Below are 18366 nucleotides of genomic sequence, written 5' to 3'. Positions count from 1 at the left end.
GGGCGGCCTCCGGTGAGCACGGCGGAGCGCCTGGGGGCGGCCTCCGGTGAGCACGGCGGAGCGCCTGGGGGCGGCCTCCGGGGAGCACGGCGGAGCGCCTGGGGCGGCCTCTGCCTGCGCGGAGCTCCGCGGAGCCCGGCGCGGTGCGCGGCGCGGCCGCAGGGGGGCGCAGGCGGGCGGCGGCGGGCGCGGTGCGCGGCGCGGGCGCGGGGACAGCGCGGCGGGGGCGGCGGCGGCGGCCGGGCGGGAGGGCGGGCGGGGGGCGGCGGGACGGCGCCCGCCGAGGCACAGCCTGCGGCCGGCTCAGGAGAGAGCGCAGCGGCGAGGACGGAGAAACCCGGCGTGTGCCCGTCCGCGCTCCTTCCGCCGGTGTTGGGGTGTCTTTCCCCCCTCCCCGCGCCGCGCAGCCCGCGCTCCGGAGGGGACCGCCGCGTCGGGAGGAGCTGTTACTTTTTGCAGCCGGCATGAGGATTCCCGGGGGAACGAGGAGACGCCGCGCTAAGCAGCCGGGGAAGAACCTGCGTCTCATCTGTTGCAGCGAAAGCCGGCGGCAGGCGCGGTCCCCCCGGCCGGAGGTGATGGGCACCCGCTGACTCGTGGCGTGCGTCCGAGAGTGCCTGCATGTCTGGCACACATGGAGAAAATAAAGTAAAAAATGTGGATAGTGCCTGAGATGGACGGCGGCCAGTGAAACAAAACAAACGCATTCTGAAGGGATTTAATTTGCAAACGGGATTGAAAAGGGTACAACTTCCATGGGAGAATGTGACCTGTTAGAACAGCTGTCGGAAGATGCCGGCTGTCAGCGCAAGCACCTAAACCAAGTAAGTTCTCATCAACTTTGACCTGTCCTCTTTCTGAGCCTTTGATTACCTTTTAGACCCTCTGCAAAAAGAAGTGCCTGTGACGGTCTAAGGTAACTTTTTGCGCCGACGCAAGCAGCCTAAAGCGACGTCGTGCACGCCCTTGGCCCTTGGTAATAGTCCAGAGGGGTATAGGATCTCTTCCTTCCTCTTGTATGTAATAACCGTATTTTTCCCTGGCAGCCGCTGCCGTGGGGAGCGGCATCCTTCGGTCGCTGGGTGACACCTGCAGCACAGCGGAGCGCCCAGGGGCCCGGCGGGAGCGGGTGGGGGCCGCTCCGCGGAGCAGGAGCAGGCTCCGCATCCGCCACCCGCGCTCCGCACCCACTCCGCCCTCGCCCCCGCGGCTGCTGCCGGCCCTGCCGGCGCTGAGAGCGCCGCAGCCCCCGGCAGCGCCAGGCGGGAGTTCACATGTCACGCACACGGGTGTGTGCGGGAGCCGCGCCGCGGACCGCCCCTGGTCCCCACGGTAGCGGCGGCCGCAGCTGCGGTGTCCCCGCAGGCGTCTCTCCCCGAGGCGACCTCGCTCGCCACCGGCGCAGTCCTCAGGAACCCTCCAGGGAAAGAGGGTCCTGTCAGCCCCCAGGAGGGACCCGGAGGACGGCGAGGTGCCGGCGGCAGGAGCTGAGCAGGGTGAAGTGGGCCATGGGACGGCTCCTGGAGCAGAGAGTTCATCCCCATGTGGGGTTTACACGGGCAAGGCCCTGACGCCTGAGGTGATGGGAGAGAAGCTGTGGTCCTCTTGGGAAGAAGCAACTGATGCTCTGGAGGTTTAAATGCCGACAGAAATTCAGCACTCTACCGAGGCACAGATGTCAAAACCTACAGGCTACAGATGTCAAAACCTACAGGCTTGTTAATCTAATATTTCTCTGGTTCTACCAGAAAGCATCATTTATGCACTTTGGTTTTACTGGACTTAGTTGAGTGACTTTCTGTTAGCATGGCAACCGAATTTTAGATTTCCTTACGCATGACTTGTGAGATGGCTCTGCCAACATTACAACACCTTAACACCTTTCAGGTGGAAGTAAATAAAAACACCTTCTATTATGTGTTTTTGTTACAGAGAATGAGTACTCCACAAGCAAAAAAAAAAAAAAAAAAAAAAAAAAGAAGAAAAAGCATAGGATACATAACAGAGATGCATGTTGGTTTAGCATGAGAAATAAGTAGTTCTAAGAAACAGTCCACGTAGAGATTTTCTTTAGAATGCAGAATAGACAGAGTGGGAAATAGTTTAAGTTCTACACACTAAATATCAATATTACAGTACCTTTAAGTTCAGTTTGCTTGAAATTTCAAATTTGATTGTATTGCAGTGACATGGAACATTTCAGTGTTTATGTTACTTGCTTCAAAGCCCACTCCTGGATACCTTAGCAAGGTTTTCTGGGCAAGCATACTGAATTTTCCACAAATTAAACTCATTCGCTTAAGCAGTAGTTTTGTGTACAGTTAGGGAAGCCAGGCATCAGTGAGAGTGCTTTAGACCTGCTTTAGAATAGTGGAAATTCTGGAAGACCTGAATTTACGCCCATTTTTTAGACAAGACTCAGAAATAAGCTTTATCCTTCAATATCAAAAGAGCTGAAGCCAAACATGGTTTTCCTTTGGTGTTGCCTTCTACACTGAAAGGCCTTGGTCTTGTTAGCAGGAGCATGGCATTCTTTACTGTGCTTTTTTTCCTCTTTTTGCTTCTGTTATTCCGACTTAGGAACAGATGAGACTCTATTTGGAAACAGGAAAACAAAAATATGTCTGTCTTTTAAATTTAACCTCAGCCACTTACTCTGACTCTATGTATAGCAGTCATTGCCCTTAAAATAGCTCCAGAAAAAAATTCCGTTTCTTCTTATCTCATGCTATTTAAAGGCAAATAGTGCTAGCTGAAATTTAAGTGAAATTGAGGTCACTACAGATCTGGTATGATTTTGCTTATCTTTTTTGAGATATCTTTGCTTATCTACTGAAAATATTGGGTCCTGACGAATGTGGTTCTGCTCTTGGTGACAGTGGGCTTGCATTTCTTCAGCATGGAGAGACCACCAAGTATATATTGAAGGACACATGTAGAGAAAAAAGTTAAGGGATTAGCTTTCACCTTTTTGTGCTTGTGTGTGTGTGTTTATTGCCTGACTTAATTGACAAGGAAAAATGTGCATGACTGCTCCTCCAAAGACCTGAGACTTGTCTCCATACCAGTACACTGTTTAATCTGTCATCTTTTTCTGGGATTTGATTCACTGGAGTGAGATGGCAAAACCAATAAGGAAAATCCTGTGTGGCGTCTCTGCTTGCCTCTAGTGGTGCTGGTAGTCAGTGTTAAAAGGGACTGAATTAATTTTGAAAGTGATGACTAAGTCCCCTTTACTTATCTTGTGGAAAAGCAGAATAGAAGCAGGAAGAAAAGACTCTGTTATAACCTGTTTAAAGAAAAAGCAGATAAAAATAGATGGAGCATTGTTCTATTCAGACATTTAATGTCAGATTTATCGTTACTTTTTCTATTCAGTTTTAAGTTGTGTTGGTTTATGTTCTTGTTACTTTCTCAAATATAATGTTCTTAATTACTGAAGGAAAGTTGAAGGTAAAACTTTGTGTGTAAATCAGTCTTCCATCACCATATTTTGTGATGAAACAAAATTCCAGAAACCATCTGTATTAGAAGTCCTGAATCATTGAGAAGGATAAGCCAAACTTGCCCTTGCTTTATTACACTGACACTACTTTAAGTACAGTACTTTAAGCACAGTGTCAGTGTAACACCAACAACAATGGTGCCAGGATCCTCATGTCCACTGTGATTTGTTGCTGGGAAAAAAAAAGTCTCCTGACTAAATAGATATTAATTAATATAGTTTTGTTAAGTCAATACAAGGGAAGGCTGAGCAAATTAAATCTTTTTGTAACAGATATGCATGCAGAAGTCCTTCAAAGGGGCATTACCTTTCAGTCAAATAGAATTTAAGACTGTCAAAAGAGGAGCAACTAAAAATAAGACAAGTTCTTTGTACAGTGAAGTTTTCAAAAGAATTAAAAGGTTTTTAATGTGCCACAATGGCTAAAGTAGCCAATAAATGACTTTGCTATTGTATCATGTTCTTCTTGGAGTTGTGGGTTGTTTTGGTTCCATTTGAGGTTTTCCTTCTCCCTTCCAAGGCCTGTTTTGGTTTAAATTCTCGAATTACTTCTTCCACTCTTTTACAACCACATTGTATCTATTTTAGATATTGACTGGTGTGAGACAAAATCTGAAAAGAACCTTGGATAAAAATTTTTTTTTTTAAAGCTGAGGTATTTTTCAGCAAATGTGGGCAGAAGAACTTCCTTAAATTTGAGTGAATTGTATGTTTGTCTAAGATTATGAACCAGTCAAATCTAATCTCTGAAGTCTGTGACAGTTTCTGCAATTTCTTGGTCACTGAGTCTTTGCTCGATATATTAATCTCAAAAGCTTCTGACATACTTGTGCATGTCAGATGGACCATATGAATGTTATAATTATATTATCTGGTATATTATGCAGTGGGTAGAAAGGGGAACAGTAAATGGCGAAAGACTTTTCACTGGGCTTTTCAGGGAGAGAGGTTATGGGATTCTTCTGGAGATGCTTTCCACATATCATTGGAATCAAGATTGAGCAGCCTTTCCCCAGGAGGCCAAGGCCTCCATTCCACCACTGGTGCATGGACAGCCCCTGAGCAGTCGAGCTATGTGGTGGTGCCCTTAAGCTTTCAGTCCTACCTCAGCATACACTGGTTTTCCATGATAAACAAGGTTGTTTTTTTTTTAGAGCAGTTCTGATACCAGTGTTAAGGACCACAAGTACATCCTTCCTTGGCTCAGAGAATCAGAAAGCTTTTGCTACCTGTGTTCATACTCAAGACCCTACTGGCAAAGGAAGTCCTGGGCTCCTCATGTCCTTAACTCTGGTATCAGAAGGCGCCAGCTAGTCAGGCAAAGCTCAGATCAGTTAATTGAGAGCTGGCACCTAGGAGGGCTCCAGCCTCCTATAGATCTTGTAGCAACAGGCTAATGTGTTGTGGCTACATTTGATAACCCTGAACTGACACGGAATACCTGTTTTCCAGCTGTCAGGGTGAACCTGGAGTGTCTCTCTTCCTTTCCTGGAAATAGAAAGGCTGAAACAGAGAGTAAACCATCCTCTGTATTTTGTCATCTCTTTTATAACAGAACAAGCATCCTCCACAGGTGACTGTCTCTCTTTGTTAACCATGCAGCAAATGCCAAGACAAGGAACCTTCCTTCTTAAGATAGATTTGCTGAATCCCAGCTGTGCAGAGCAGGCTGTGGTAGTACTTCATAAAGGCTGAGTAAGCACAGAAGTCAGTAGATACAGGATAAATGGTTGCTATAATCAGCCTAAAATGTACATTTAAAAAAAACCAAAAACCCAAACCTGTGCATACACATGCACGTGCTCCAAGCTGCTGTGCTAACTTTTAAAAAAATCTGTAAATAGCATGAAATCATATCTTCTGGAAGTTTGCCAGCTTCCACCTCTGCAATCCAGTTTCCTTTCACAGAATTTTTCAAAACAAAGAGTCTTATGCAAACTCTCTATAATAACTGCTTAAATTATAACTACTTAATAACTAAAATTTTTTGTCACTTTTCAGCTGAGGTGTCTGGTTGTCATGTCTGTAAGAGAGAGGCAGCTGCTGCCAAAGAACCCAGAAACTCTCTCAGTGATGGTTAAGTATTGGGGATGATTATTAACCCAGGTCATAAAGCATGAATGGGGCATTAATGCAGCTCTGTATCCAGCCCAAAATGTATGGTGCGAAGTTGGCCTGGCTTGAGAGCCTCACTCCTCCTTACATCTCACATCTCCTAGAGAGATGGAGGCATTCTGCCAGTAAGGACCTTCCTGCAGTCATCTCTCTGTGAGATTCACTGAGAACTTAAATTTCTTCTTCTAACCATCATTTAAAGTATCCGCTCACATCAGGGTACTAGGTTAGCAGTTCTAGTAGAATCAGTGCTGTGCTGTGTTTGTTAAATTAATGGATAAACTTTCACCAGTGATCCTTCTGTAGTGCCCTAAATCAGGGGAAGAGTGTCAAATCAGGGGAAGAGTGTCAAAGATTTGAAGATGAAATCTGTACTATTCCCTAGCATACAGATGTTTTTTAACTGATTAGCAGTTTGATGTCAGGCCAGAGAGTACTGGACTAAGAAGATAGAGCACCAAATCTACATTCAGTGAAAATGATATTTTCTTCCATATTTTTTTTTCTTCTAGAAATTCGTATACTTTAAATTTATCTTTGCAAATAAATATTGTATTCTGTGCGTTGATTTGCTACTCTCATTTCCATTATAGAAAGTAAGCCAGACCAATTTACTTCCTTTGAGTAGAGGAATGAGCAATAAGATATAGCAGGAGATGAAGGGTCGTATTGTGTCTGGTTTAAGATTACCCCTAGTACATTTCTATATACTAATTTCAATTAAAAAGAATTTAATGGTAAATTTTGAAAAGCTCTAAAAAGGGATTTTTGCAGTGAAGCCCTGTGGGTTTTTTTTCACCTAGGTCCCACAAATTTGATTATTGTTGTGAACACCACCACCTACATTCTTTGTATAGTCACTGGAGAGAGACAGCAACCTGCTGTGAACAAACTGATCCATCCACCTGACATAGAGTGGAAAGAAACCAGGTATTTATTGTTGCTGATTGTTGTTTGATTTCACACAGCTGAAGTAAGGCAAGATGAACCCTAGTGGTGTCAAAAACCCCAAACAAACAGTTTCAGAAGAGACAATAATAGACACTGGTTTTCTTCTAAGGCATCTTAAGTTCCTTTTGACTTTCCTGATATTCATGCTGACATCATAACAATAACAGATGTCTGCAACATAATTTAAATATCCTGTTGTCTGTTGTCAAAATTTTTAGGAGTTCGTGGATGGGTTGGGTAGCTGAAATACAGCTTCTAGTTGTGCCAAGGGAAATGGGAGTGTCAGCTGGACTCTTGCAAAGGAAGAACACACAGTTCTGGGTGCTCACATCCTGTCTCCTCCAAGAGCAAGGTGACTTTTCCAGAGAGAACACATTGTATCTGTGGAGCAAGGGAAAGCAAGCACAGATTCTTTCTTCAGATGCTCTCAGCATTGCCAGTGCCACAGTGTACTTTAGTCCAGCGATGTGGACTAAATGATGAAATTTCATCTCAGTGATGAAATATTTTTAAACTGTTGTTCATGTGCAAATGCTCATTATTATTAAACACTTCAAAAGCAATCCTGCTGCTCTTCAGCACTGATTGCTGAATGGATCCTGCCTATCTTCCGCTGAAAATTAGGTGAAATATTCCATTTGTGTTTTGTTTATATTGACAAATTTTTATTTTTTAGGTTGGGGGAGGTACTGGCCATTCCTTTCTGATGGCAATGATTTAAAGTTATGAGAGCTGCAGTCAATCCCTTGGATTTGTTTATGCTGGCACAGTGAGTTTGTTTTTCAAATTTGGTGTGTTCCGTAGCGCATTTATACCTGCAACACCACATGTGCTTTCTCTATAGTTGCTTTAACCAGCCAGCAGATACCCTACAGCAGGAATTTTGGCCATGAATAAAACCAAATCCATGTTGCCTACGGAACAGTTGTCTAATTTGCCTTAAGCCTCTTAGCTACAAAACTGTCATTCCAAAGGCTGTAACTAACTGTTTGTCTTTGAATTCATCTAGACACCGTAGCATCAGATCTCTGAGTCTGTATAGCCTTTAGAAGGAACTTGGTAACTTCACAGGGTGATTCATATGACATATCTTGAAGGAAATTAATTGCCCTCTGCAGGGAGTGCATTTCTTCCCGTTTGTAATGAAGGAAAATTGGGATAACAAACCAGCCTTGGATGTCAGTGTTTTGGATTCCTGGCTTAGTGAATATGTGTCTCGGCTTTATTTTTTTGCATATATTAAATTGAAGTACTTTATTGTGTCACATAATGATTAATAAAATTTCCTAAGTTCCTAGTTGCACTGGTTTTTTTTAATCTGTTAAGGAACCTGATACCTACAGCACAAGAGATCACATATTTTAACTTGATGACATAGGCAGGTATTTGCACTAAGTCCTAGTCTGTAACTAGGAGTATTAAACTCTTGTATTTTCTCATAAAAGGCATCATGCTTCCTACAGATCAATTGCAAAATACTATTTTGGTCTGTCCACTTACATAAAAATATTTTATTCATGATTGTTTAACTTAATGATACTAACTTTGAGCATATTTGTTTATGCATTGAGGCCAGTTGTACCAAATACTGATGCAATTTGAAATTATTACATTTATTTTGATGCAGTGTCTTTATGTAGAGCTAAACTTCCACCTAACTCTTTCTGGTTTTCTTTTTCTTTTTTTGTAATTAAAATCTGATTTTTTCAAAATACTTAAACCAAGCAGACTGAACAGGGGTTTGACAGTCCCTTCTTTTTAGTGTGATTTTGCCCACAGAGGAGGGAAGCAGGGGATGCTCAGTGCGCTGGGTTGCATTTCAGTTCTTGGCCACTAGTCCATCCTCTGAGCTGCACTGACAGACTGAACTAGCTTGACTGCACAACCTGGATTTTACAAGGATGGGTTAGGATCAAAGAAGGATTTCTCATTCATCCCCACTGTGCACTCACTTCCCAGAAATCACCCTCCTTTCGCTACTTCTTGTGATGGCTTTAAGCCAAGTGGGGACTTTTTTCCATCTAAAGAATTCCTTTGGATTAAGTGCAGACAAGATTTAGCTTTAGAGGTTTTTATAGTTAAAAAAATTCTCCACTGCATAGGGTCTGGATGTATGTCATCTATCTGTTCTGTCATTTTGTCTTGTTAAAGAAACACACTCTCATAGCAGGGTATTTCCTTGCTTAGCACCCTTAGTGAGGGGTTTTACCAATGTCTCCTTAATTGATGTGCTCCTGTGCATTCACCCATGTCCCTTATTAACTTTGGATTTCCCACTCACTAGCTCAGTACATTAAGTCCCAAAGTTGTAGGTGAGCTCTGGTTGAGACTGAAGAGGATTTCATTTGGCTTTAATGGGACCAAGGTCTCTGGGACAGAAGCAATCTGCAGTCCCTGAGGAGAGGTTTGGGCCAGCAGTGCCTTTGTGTGGGTCCGTCGGTCTGTGGGATATGTTCAAGGAACTCTTTTTCTGGTTAGTCCTCAGAGCCTTTGAAGTTCTTCAGGGCATTGCTATTAACACCCAAGAAACAAGTAATTTGGACATAGTATCTTGCACTACCCAAACTCCACATGTCAGGGTCCTTATTTTCAGAAAGAATCCTTACTGATTAATGATTCTTCTCAGTGATAATCTACAACCAGGCTTTGCTAAAACCAAGGTTTGCTGAATTTGGGCAAATTAGCAAGGGCAAGAGTGGGACTTTGAGTAGGATAGAAATAAGTTGACATTTAAGAACAAAAAGTAAGTGTTGCCGTTTCAGAGCAATCAGGGACAAATAAAGGACAATGAAGACTATGATTCTTGAGAGACATTACACGCTCAAGTAGGTCAGCTCACGCTCATCTTCCCCATGATACTCCCAGTGACAGTTAGATAATAGACATCTTTAAGGGCTTGATTTTCTTTTGGAAACATGATGAATTGGTTGACATGTGTACTGGGGCAACGTGACACTTTAGTCATCTTACTCCATTAGTGTTTTCTTACTGAATTGCCTACTTACTGTTATTTTAACACTCTTAAACCCATTGCTGAAAAACAAAGCCTACAATAAAAATTACCTAAACCAATCCACCACCCATGACAGCAAAGCTTTATGGCCAGAACATGATGGAATTCACTTTAAGCAATAAGATGCTTCCCTGTGATTTTACCTTAATTCAATAAAGTACTCAAGCATAAAGAATTTCTGGTTTTCTGCTGAAAGCAGCTTCAGAAGTTGCTTCCTTTTACGCATTGGCTTCATCCCTCTTCTCAGTGTGAGACATTTTCACACTTTCCTTGATCCAGGTTTAAGGGTACAATTTGAAAGTTCAGGTGAACATTTTTTATATGACAACAAAGAAAAATATCAAAAATACACAAACCAACTTCTCTTTAGCAATTTCTCAGGTGTTTTTATTTTGCATGTTTGCATTTTCCCTTGGAAGTGACTTTAGTTCAGATGTTCAACTCATTGTTCAAAATATCTCCCATTCCTTTACCATAACTCCCTGAGAAAACACCTTTTATGACATACTTTGGTTTTACAAGTAGCTGTCATTTAAGAAGGTCATTTTGTAGCCAAAGATGCCATGTTCAAAAACTCTTTCAGCTGCTTTTGCATATTGTAAATGTTCCTAAAATCCCAAAAGCTTTGTGCTTTTTCATTTATTTTTACATTTATTTGTCAGACATTGCAACTATGTGTGCTCTTTGGTCTTAGGGAAATATTAAGATCACAAGTGACTTTAAGATTATGATAATGGTCAAAGTAATTTGAAATTACACCACTCTTATGTGAAATTTTACAAAATTACAAAATAGAACAATTATGCCTTCTCATCAATCCTACATAGGTAAAAATGATGTAATTTTAGAAAATTTGTCCTTTCGATTCAAGAGAATTATAGTGCTCTGGCAGCTTCTTGTTTCTTCTCAATAATTTAGCAGTTTATGAAAAATACATTGTGTTTACTTTTCCACTTTAATGCAGTAAATGCAATTACAAGTTGTGGAGAATCTAATCCAAAATCTTTTAATTGTTGAGTATTTTAGAAAAATGTGTAGTCCTGAAACATTAATCTGTTCACAATTATTGCCATGGTTGCAGCCAGCATCTGTCCTGTGTAATATCAAATTTTCTCCATTCTCTGTCTAAATACCTTTTTCTGTTGCACTTTACAGACTCATATATATGGAATATTGATGTAGAGAGGCAGTGAATCTTTGTTTTAAATGTACTGCTATAGTTGACAGGGTCTAAAATCTCACTGTGTCTGATTATAAGGATTCCTGCATCTTTCTGTTGCTGGGAAATTGACTTTAAGAGTGAAAAATCGAGTAGGGAATGACATGTACAGTTTTTAAACCAAACTTCTTTTTTAATCTTTTGTAAAACATTCTGGACGGGATTTTGTAGAATTGCCAAAAACGTATCTCTGTTTCAAGGCTATAACACATCAAATGAAAAAATACCGGTATTGGAAGTTTCTACTATAAGCAGAACTCTAGTGTACAATTATATATTCAGTATGTTCAAGCTGTTATTCATGCTTCCAGTAAATCCCATAAATTTCTCTGAACATAAGGTAACATGAGTTTAACATTTTATCTGCTTATGTCAACTGTGAAACCAGACTTTGTATTATGATGGAATGATTTCCAAGATTATGGATCCAGGTGTATTCTGTGCCAAAATACTCACAGTTATAGATCCTTACAGTTTTGTATGTGTATGCATATAGAGTTTTATACACACACATAACAGAAGAACACATGTATACTAGCATGTAGAGAGAAATATTTATGTGCACTGTGTAACTGACACACATGAAAAGTTAATACTTGCTCTGGCGAGTGAAAAAGAGGAGCTACCCAGAGTTCAGGAATACAGCCTGGTATAGCCTAATGTAGCCTATTAAAGCATCTGTCTTGCGTGAGCACACACAGAGTTGTATCAGTATCTCGTTGCCTGGGAGTGTTTATCTCCCTACACTTATACATAGTATTTAAAAACTAAGTGACCGAGTCCAGCTCTTGGCCAAGTATGGCATCATTGCCACCCCAAACAGAGACGAGCTCTTAACTTAATGGCAACCTACCAGGACATGGAAAGTTTAGAGGCAGTTACTTTTCTTGTGAATTTAGAGACTCCTAGGAAGTGGAGGCTTCTTAAAAGCCAGCGACTTCTGTCCGTGGAGCTGACAGCTCTGACACAATGCAAACTTAGACATAGCTCCTATAAAGGACTTTTTTTCTCAAGTCTGGTAGCAAATACAGCTCGACTAGGACTAATCTATAATCTTTCATTTTGTTTATTATCCAGAAGGAATTTTTTTTGTAGACTTTTATGTACAAGGTTTAACTGATGCAATTAAAAGCACAGCTGTCTATTAATCAGATTCATAAGAGTCTAACAATAACACTTTTAACTGATCCTTAGGTGAACTGCACATGGCAGGAAAAGCACGTGAAAACAGGCAGAATACTCTTGTGCTACGTGGTTTCTAAACCTCCTCAGAAACCTGCTTTTGAGTGTGAAGACCAAACTGTGCATAATATTAAAAAAAACATAGCCCAGAGAAGCTGTGTATGCCAAATCCCAGGAAATGTTCGGGTTTGATGGGGCTTTGAGCAATGTGATCTAGTGAGTGTCATCCTCTGTCCATGTCAGCGGGGTTGGAACTAGATATCTTTGATATCCCTTCCAACCCAAACCTTTTTATGATTCTGTGATGTGATCCCTCAGGATCCTGCTGGATGTTTCACAAGGAGTCAGTGCAGTGGCAGAAGGCTGGGACCTGATTGTGTTTTGTGATCTCCTCCTCTGAGTGCAAGAACCATTGTGAGGATAGAGAAGGAGGATACCGTCGCAGTGAAAGAGGGGGCTTCAGGGTGAGCAGCACATATCATCTAAGCCAATGTAGAAAATGTCATCCTGGCCTGACAGTTTCAATTGCCCTGGGAAATGCACCTGGATATGGTCCTTGTTGATTTAGTCAGAAAAACAATAACTTGAAACCCCTGATGAAACTCCTTTTTTGGTAAAAACAGGAAAACACATAACCAAGATTCCATCTTTCTGTCTTAAACATCTTGATCATCTCTGCACTCGCCTGTCTACAAAACACTGAGTAAATTGCCCCCTTTTTTTTGCCTGGACCTATAAAGTAGCTGCGCAGGGCGGCTAAGTGTAAAAGTACTGGAGAGATCAAAGCAAGCCAATCTGTTAGACTTCTCTAGGTAACCATGTTTGAGTTAGTCACAAACTGGTCCATAGAAATTACTTTTCAGTTCTAGATCTCATGCGTTTAAAAGAATATTTTAAAGTTTTCAGAACTGTCACACAGAAAAGTTGAATTTCTTCTGAGTCATTGATTATTGTTGTCTGTCATCTGCACATAATTAATCCAGTTTCTTTCAGTGCTAGCTGGTAACTTATGCAGTAGAACTGGAAAATTCCTTGGTCAAACAAGGATAAGTTCCAAGTGCTACCAAGACAAAATTAATGAAATGCAAGGATTTGACTTGGGCTGCCAGGTCAGAAATGAAGATGGCCAAAAGCTGCACACAAAATAGATTTCTGAGCTTAAGTGAAGCCAGTAGCAGCTGTTCTGAAGAACAAATAAATTCCGCAATCATGTTTGCTGAGGTCCATAAAGCAGCTCATTTCTTCATTGCTTGGGTGTTGGATTTTCACAGACATGTTTTGACAGTTCTTAACAGCCTGGTGCTTATCTCCTTGTTATTTTATAATCATATATTCAATATTAATAATCATAATTATTTTCTGTGTTGTACAAAACCCCCCAAACTATGCAAGGTCTGTTCTAGTGCTGGATGATAGACAAACCTGAGGGCTTTGGGGTTTCTTCTCCAGATGTCTAAGCCTTAAATGCCAGTACAAATAAACTGAATAATCCTCTTCAGGTAAATAACTTTATTCAAGTATACAAGAGACTGTAACAATCTCTGAAAGTCCTTTATTAAGCAAAAGATCCTAATTCATCATACCTTATTATCTCTGGACTGCTGATAATGGATTTGTTCCTAATTAGAGGGCTAAAGTTTCAAAAATTGTAGCAACTGAAACCCTCATCTTTCTCATTTTCCTCTGTTGCCTTATGGGGTTTCAGTAGCGGTCAGAAACATGACTACAATTTTGCTATAATGCTAAAACCAAGGAGAGAACATATCCAAAATACCTATTTCAAGATAGATATGATTTCTAAATTTTAAAAATATTAGAAAAAGGAAGGAAGTTGCTACAGGATTAATGATATAAACTGGATTAGAGATGCAATCAGAAAGCAATAGTAATTACCACCTGTTTGAAAGAAGGTTTAACAGCTGTTTAATTACAAAAATTAAGAAACTGTTCAAGTAAAACACACAGACTAGGAGGAAGCACACCAGGAAATAGAAAAGTACTGGAAAGATTTCCAAGAGGTTTTAGGAGTAGATAAAACTATGGTTTGCTGAAGGGGAAAGGGATCACTACAAGTAGAAGATTTAAGATTGAGTAGCACAGTAAAGCTCTATCACAGTGGTTCAAAAAGGTACAAAAATCACTTCCTGTGTCATTTCCTAGTGCCAGTTAGTGAAAGAGGTACTAGTAATTTGAGAAACAGCAGTTTTTAGGCCATACAATAAATATAGCTATTGCACCTGTAGTGTAGCAGTACTGTTGTACTTATACACATGTTAACTCTTCATTGCTTTCTGACCTATACTATCTGAGAGATTTAAACAGAAATTCTTTAGTAATTAATTTATTTATCATTTCCTCAACCCCAGCCTATCTAGCTAAGTCAAAGTTTGCTTTGCCACTGACTTCAGCTGTGTTATTACTTAAACTACTGAGTAGTTGTAATGCCTTTGATATTTCAGCAACAGTCAAGATTGAAAGACACTGTGAGTGGTGGGACAAACTGCCTTGCTGGGGTGTTGGCAGTAGAGGATGGAACATTTTACCATATACCATTCTGGAGATGTCTCTATAGAAAGAAATCAAAGGGGACATGATAATGTGCTTAAAATTTCCTGGGAAAGCAGAGAGAAAACAAAGTATGATAATACCACTGGAGCCTTAAATAACACTATCTGAGTGACACCAAAAGTCAGCTATGTGGTATTGTGGATGTAATTGCTGAACTGTAGCAGTCTGGCAGCTTTTGAGAATCAAATGACTCATGTATTTGGGTGGTATAAGATTCTTAAGGGTATTTAATTTTCTCTAGCTGTTGAATAAGAAGCAACACAGACCAAGAGTTACACAGTGTCTTGGCAGTCAAGTAGGAGAGACTCCAAACAAAGAAAGAGTTGGAACAGATCCCTGAAAATGAATACTGTACTGGAACAAATAGATGGATAGATGGAGCTAGGCAATGAAAACAATCTTTTTCTTTTTTCTTTTTTTTTTCCCCAAATAAAATCAATTGAAAGTGAAAGACTACCATTTGAAGTGTCAAGTGATCTTGATAATTTGTGGATTTTTCTGTAAAAATTGTGTTGGTACTTCCTCTAGAAAAAGTGTTAATTTCCTGAATATCATATATGTAACTCTCATTACTTGTGCGAAGTAACACAATGAACTTGTAAACTGTAATGGATTACAATCTGGAGGATAATAAATGAAGAAAATAAGCTGTGCTGATGTTTTGGGAAATTTTTCAGCTCATTTGAATACAGTCACAATATTACTGCCTGCATCTAGATTTTTTTAAGCCCTGTAGCATCTGTTTAACAGTGGCAAAAAAAGTGTATCTATAGACAGGAGTACAGCAACAGAGTACCTTCACTTGCTGTAGTACTCGGCAGGGTCTTTCTTTGCCAGATACAGTTTATCTGTGTTTTGCAATCCTCTGTGGGTTTCTGTTTCACCAGGTCATCCAATTTTCTATGTAGCCCACAGAAAATTTTAGCGTCTTCACAATCCTTCAGCAATGAATTCCTCGAGTAATTGCTTGAAGTCTCATCAGCTCTTTCTTTTACTGGAACCTGACTCTTACTGCCTGTATGATTGCTTCTGGATCTCATACCTGAAAAGCCAATGAACAAATAATCCATGTCTGTCCTTTTCTTGACACCAATAATTACACAAACCCACATTACACCTTCCATTAGTTCTCCTTTCACAGAGTGAACATTTGTACCTTATTTAGTCATTCTGCTTCTGGAAGGTCTTCTGGAGATTTAATCATTCTGCTGCTCTTGTCTGAAGGTTTTCCAGTACTACTGGCTCCTTTTTTTGAGATAAGGAGCCTAGAAGTACATGTCCTGCATGCCACTCTGAAACTACAGACACATACACATTTGCATTAGTATGAGTGAAGCAAATTCTGTTTGACAGGAAATGGGCATGGTAATTAGAGAAAATTCATCTCAGCTTTTGGGAACCATGGCTCCAAAGTGTTTGTCTTGTCCCTTTTTATAAAATAAGATTTGCAGAGTACTTTTATTCTTTTCCTGAAGCAAACTTGGCAGAGGTAGCTGAGGCATGTAACTGGTTATAACTCATTTATGCATAGACAAGAAAGGAAGATTTATAAAATGTCTTGTGTTTTGTTTATGTCAGTCTATTTCAATGCTGGGAGCATAACTTCTATTCTGGTAATTGAAATGAGGATCAAACAGTGCTGCAAAACCCAAATCATTACCTGGTAGAAATGCTTGCTAATGCTAGTAATCAGTCCTTTAGTACAGTGTGTTAAAATTCTGCTTATTACTCACTGTAGCATATGGATCTAATGGAAATTGTGGAAGAACTTTTGTTATTCTCTTGAATTTTCACAGTCTCTACCCATCTGAACTTGTTGTTCTGAGTTTGTTAAAAATGTATCTCAGGCTGTGGAACTGTAGAATTTAAGAGAATAGGAATTTACTGAGTCATATAATACTGAAAATAAGAGTTGGGAGACTACTCACTGAGCCATGCAGAATCGACTGTTCTTTTCTGTCTTTGCACTCTAATTACACATATCACAAAGTAAAAATCCCTCTTTTTTTTCACACTTGAAGTTTATAATTTAAGTGTACATGTTTCTCTTCAAGGCATCCAAAGAAAATAAATCAGAGATTCTTTAGCAAAAGGTTAAGTGTTCAGTTGTATTTCCGGTTTCTCTGTTGGGAAAAGGAGCCATCATTTAATCTCATTTCTCTCACATCTACCTGAAAATTTAAAATTTATAATTATATATTTATAATCAGGTTCCCCTCAGCTGGCAGTGACAGAAACATAACCCAGACATGGGCTTGAACAGTTCTTATTTTCACCAGAGTAATGTTTGAAAGCTCTTGCCAAAGGGTGATGTCAATTCCTTAGCATGGAAAGGTGTTATCTTTGTTATTGTGTATGAACAGCCAAAGTGGAGGAAAGCCTGAATAGGCAGAAATCCCATGGTCAATACATTTCCAAACTTTAAGGAACTATTAAACTTGAAGGTGTTTCACTGTATTATAATGGATTTTTAATTACAAGCAATATAAAAATAATTTGATTCTGTTGTGCTTCTCTGTGACAGAGCATTAGAGATGATATCTTGTAGTTCAGAATTGCCACAAAGTCTGTATCTTATGTCACTGTATAATCTGAACAGAGCACCACTTTGTGTTTTTCATTTTGTTGTGTTGCTGGGTTCTTTGCTCAGCAACTGCACTGAAAAGCTCATTCTGCTCTTGATACGTTTTGATAGAGGATTGAAATATTCACTTGATTCCAGCAGTGCTCAGCATCTTGATCTTACATAGATCACACCCTCTGACAACTTTGCAAACCCTTGGGATGTCATACATTTCCATTACTCTTTCAGAAAGAAAAGGACTCAGCCTGCATTGGTTCACTTGTCTCCTTACCCAGGCTGCAGTCCTTCATGTACTAGCCCAGCACAGGTCCCTTCCATGGGGTGCAGTCCTACAGGAAAAGGCTGCTCCAGTGTGGGTCCCTCAGGGGGTCACAAGTCCTGCCAGGAAACCTGCTCCAGTGTGGGCTCACCTCTTCATAAGACCACAGACCACAGGTCCTGCCAGGAGCCTGCTCCAGTGAAGGCTTCCCCCAGGGTCACAGCCTCCTTTGGGCACATCCACCCACCCGAGCGTGGGTCTTTTCCACGGACTGCAGGTGGGTCTCTTGCACCCTGATGGACCTCCCAGGGCTGTGGAGCACAGCTGCTTCACCATGGTCTGCACCACTGGCTGCAGGGGCATCTCTGATCCAGTACCTGGAATACCTCCTCCCCCTCCACTGACCTTGGTGTCTGCAGGGCTGTGCTTCTCAGTCCTCTGTCCAGCTGCTGTGGTGCAGCCATTCTTCCCTTTCCTAAATATATTCTCACAGAGATGTTACCACTGTCACTGTTGGGCTTGGCCTTGGCCAGCAGTGGGTCTGTCTTGGGACTGGCTGGCACTGACTGTGTTGGGCATGAGGGAAGCTTCTCACAGCTTCTCACAGAAGCAGCCCCAGCTATTTCCCCTCACCCCCATGAATATCTTGTCATACCAACCCACTACAGCCCAAGGCTCAGCTCCCCTAAACTCATGCTAGTTCAAAACCTGCATTTCTTACATTGCATCTTAATGTCTCTCCAATTAAAAGGTCTCAGTTCTGATTAACCAGTTTCTTCCTTTTCTTCTTGATGTCATTGCACCTACCTGCTATGGTCCAAAGCAGATGTTGTTTACCCTGCAGAATCACGTTTTCTAATGGCATAGTTATTATTAATAAAATCACATTCTAACAGAGGGATCAGTCAGTGGCTGGTTACATCTTATCTAGTTTTATGAACATGAATAAAGAAATAGATGTCCAAAATTT

The 18366-nt window shown here is 40.9% G+C and overlaps 1 protein-coding gene across 1 annotated transcript in view; it reads left to right on the top strand.

Moving 5' to 3' along the window:
* The first annotated feature begins 264 nt into the window (after positions 1-264).
* TRPC4 (transient receptor potential cation channel subfamily C member 4) overlaps positions 265-18366 on the top strand; it is a 132990-nt gene continuing 114888 nt past the window's right edge. Inside the window, exon 1 of the mRNA XM_038142314.1 lies at positions 265-824. The gene's annotated coding sequence lies outside the window, so the exon portion shown is untranslated. The remainder of the gene's footprint in view (positions 825-18366) is intronic.

This window comes from Motacilla alba, chromosome 1 (genome assembly GCF_015832195.1).
Source record: "Motacilla alba alba isolate MOTALB_02 chromosome 1, Motacilla_alba_V1.0_pri, whole genome shotgun sequence".
In the NCBI taxonomy this organism is placed as follows: domain Eukaryota; kingdom Metazoa; phylum Chordata; class Aves; order Passeriformes; family Motacillidae; genus Motacilla; species Motacilla alba.
This window is presented reverse-complemented; position numbering and strand designations above follow the sequence as displayed.